At 38.1% G+C, this 3,886-nt stretch overlaps 1 protein-coding gene across 1 annotated transcript in view; it reads left to right on the plus strand.

Moving 5' to 3' along the window:
• Window positions 1–3,886, plus strand: part of AP3M2 (adaptor-related protein complex 3, mu 2 subunit) — a 17,306-nt gene that overhangs the window by 4,501 nt on the left and 8,919 nt on the right. The window lies entirely within an intron of this gene.

A 3,886-nucleotide genomic window follows, 5' to 3' on the forward strand; every position in this document is an offset into this window, starting at 1 on the left:
TAAAATAATAAATCAGGTTAAGTTAATTTTGATGTTATTTGATTTAACCTAATATATCCAAAATATTATTATAACATATAATCAATATTAAGATATTGGTAAGATATTTGAAATTTTATTTATTTCATATACAGTCTTCCAAATCTGTCATATATCGTGCACTTAGCACATCTCACTTTCACCGGCCACGTTTCAAGTGCTAGCTGACCCCATTTGGCTAGGGGCACGGTATTAAGCTACACATTTCTAGTATATGTGTGAGCTGTGGCCGAAACATGACATCAACTTCAGTATTCTTTAAGCCCTCCTGTATGCAAGGAGGTGCTGTGCAACGAAGCAACAAAAAACAGGAGGCATAGTCCTTTTCTTCAAGGAGCTTACAGTTCAGTTGGGAATATAGACATCCGAAGGCTAAGTAGTATTTTAAGTGGGTATAATAGTAAAGCAGTGGTAAAGGTAACGGGGAATATAATGATTGACTGACAGATGAGACGGCTGATGATTATCCTTAGGAATTCAAGGGAGGGATACTTCAGGCTCATCCAGTAGAGGAAGACTTGGGCCTGGTCTTGAAAGATGGGTAAGTCTTGGGCTGCTAGAAAAGATGGGGAGGGTGTTTGGGTGGAATGGAACTGAATATGGCTTCTTTTGTTTTTAGAGTTGGCAACTTGCAGAGTCCTGAGGCATTCAGAGTGAAAAGGCTTTCCTCTCTCACTGACAGTCTCCACCATGATTCATAGTCTTTTCTTGATCAACTCCTCTGGAGATATTTTCCTGGAGAAACATTGGAAAAGTGTGGTCAGCCGTTCTGTTTGTGATTACTTTTTTGAGGCGCAAGAGAGAGCTACTGAGGCAGAAAATGTGCCTCCAGTCATCCCTACCCCTCACCATTACCTCCTAAGCGTTTACCGCCACAAGATCTTTTTCGTGGCTGTGATCCAGACGGAGGTCCCACCTCTGTTTGTCATTGAGTTTCTTCACCGAGTAGTGGACACATTTCAGGTTTGTGAATGTGGGAAGGTTCATATATATAAACTATAAGCTGTCTTTATAGTCCCGTTTCTGTTGTATTCAGCCTCAGTTAAGAAACTTTTTTAAAAAATCTGATATTGCTCACTACTTCTCCCATTTGACCGTAAGATTCCTGTATGTATTTATTGAATTGGCCGCATCCAAAATGACAAATCGAATACTTTTGAACCTCTTGCATGGGAAAACTATCATACTCAGTACAACTTGTATAGTCTTTTTAGTTCTGGTCCTACTTTTTGCTCATAAATTAGAGGGGTTTAGATTGTTTTTGTATAGTGGACTCAATGCTAGCCATTGTTAGCTACATTGCTTTGAGTTGCATCAAAAAATGATGTGTGTAATGTTTTATAAAAGAAGTAGAAAAAGCTAAGTAATGCTTACTTTCATTGTCCCTGGCAGGGACAATTCATGAAGCTATACTTCCTCTTGAGTTTGGGGTGGTTTTCCATAGCATATGAGTGCTAACGATGAGCTCTCACTGCAAACATAAGATTGGGAAATCTCCTATACCCATAAGAATTTAAGTGACACATTTTACAAGGTACAGTTTTCATTTTGAGGGTTGTTTTGTTTTTGTTTTTTGGAAATAGATTCAAAGATCTTAGGGGGGTGGGGTATGGGAGATGTAAGTTATACAAGGATATGAACATCATTTGTAACACAGGATCTTAGACTGCCCAAACTCTGGATTTAAACAATGGAATCCTCTCCCTAACAGAATCACTCAACTTCTAACTCTTGTGGTTATTTGCATAACTCAAATGATAAATGAGAAGCAAGAGCCCTTTGCTAGAAGGGCCCTAGTTTGGTTTAACTTCTGTGTCATGTGAAGTCTGGAATTAGTCACATGAATTGTGGAACTGGAGAAGAGAATGAGGACCCAGACTTATGATAAAAATTAAAAAGCAAGTTAAAGAGTCCTTTCATTTGCACTCATGTCTACATCACATGTTTAGAGCAGCTTTCATTCTGAAGAGAATTAAAATATGTTATATAAGCTTTCCCCCACAAATACTCTCTGATAGTACTGCCTGGCATTCCAGTTCTCATGGGGCTTACTAGCTCCTCTGCACAGTGAAGACCCGAGCATTATAAGTCCCAGTACACGGAAGAACTAGAAGTAGAAGAACCCAGTAGTTATGATCTTAAACCACTTTAACTGGATCTTGTAGTATTTCTGCATGTGATACTTTACTATTCTGAGATTAACAGTCCCATTGGTGAAACTCCACAGCTACTTTGTATAGCCAAACCAATATTACATAACTTACTGTGAGACAGGAAGTAAGAAAAGTTGTTCAAAGTAGTTGAAACCACAGAGCAATTTGGGAAAGCAGACTGTAGTTGCTAATTTGGAAGTATGGGACTTCAGAGCTTGCCATTTTTGAAACAGTTGTTAAAAGTAAATGCCATATCCTGAATTTAATGTCTAATTTGATGTGTGTCCTGTCTGGCAGCATTTTCTCCCCCACACTGGACTATGCTGGAAGAGGTCCAGCTATAGCATTGCAGAGGCTTTCGCTGTGGCTCTTTGTCAGATTGCAAGTCTCCTTCCCGACTGCTCCTTTCACATTATGCCTGGTTTACAAAACCTAATGGGGTGTTTTGTTTATTTTTTCGTTTGTTTGTTTTGAGACAGAGTCTTGCTCTGTTGCCCGGGCTAGAGTGCCGTGGCGTCAGCCTAGCTCACAGCAACCTCAAACTCCTGGGCTCAAGCGATCCTCCTGCCTCAGCCTCCCGAGTAGCTGGGACTACAGGCACGCGCCACCATGCCCGGCTAATTTTTTCTATTTTTAATTGCCCAGCTAATTTCTATCTATTTTTAGTAGAGATGGGGTCTCGCTCTTGCTCAGGCTGGTCTCAAACTCCTGAGCTCAAGCTATCTTCCCGCCTCGACCTCCCAGAGTGCTGGGATTACAGGCTTGAGCCACTGTGCCCAGCCTAAACAACTCTTATATTTCTTTAGACTTACCTTTTATTGATATTTTATGAACACTATCCCATTATGATATTCTTCTGTATCATTTTTAATGACTTTACAGTTTTCTTCCATGTGGAATTACCCTAAGTTATTTACTCAATCCCTGTTGATGATGTTTCTGACTTTTTGTCTTTTTAAATAACAAGGGGTTAACATCTGGAGTGATTTCTTTTCAGTATTATAATAGAAATGGAAGTGCTGTGTCGACAGGTGTGTACATTTTAATGCATTGTGCCAAGGTGCCCTCCAGAGAGTTGCACCAATTTATCCTTTGAGTAGCAAGTCCTTTCTATGCACTGGAGCCAACCCTATTATTATTATTATTATCATTAGTTTTTTAGAAACTTTGGCAATTTGATAGTTTATTGATACCTTGTTATTTACACACTCAGTGTTTGTGACTAAGGAGATTAAAACCCATTCAAGTGTTTTTTTCTCTATCGTGAACTACCTTTTCATGTCCTTTGTTCATTTTGTTTTTTGGTTGGAATTTTTTTCTTTTTTCACATTGATTTAGAAGAATCCCTTCCATTTAAGATCTTAAACTATCATGTATATTGGAAATAAACATGATAGTTTGTAGGAGTTTTTAATATATTTTGAATATTGTGTTGTAGATATTTTCTCACCATCTGTCACTTGTCTTTTAATATTGTTCATGATATTGTTTGGCCACATTTTAATGTTTTGATTTAGTCAAATTAATCATTCTGCTTCATTAAGGTTTTACATTTGGGGTCTTATTTAATACATAAGCAAGGGTTTTCATGGAGTTTTATAAACTGATTGAAAAATAGATTTAAAAAAGTATAAATAAGCAAGAATAGCCAGGACCTTTTTGAAAAAGAATTATAAAGGGGTTGGAAGGATTTG

Source organism: Propithecus coquereli, unplaced genomic scaffold (genome assembly GCF_000956105.1).
Source record: "Propithecus coquereli isolate 6110/MARCELLA unplaced genomic scaffold, Pcoq_1.0 Scaffold496, whole genome shotgun sequence".
NCBI lineage: Eukaryota > Metazoa > Chordata > Mammalia > Primates > Indriidae > Propithecus > Propithecus coquereli.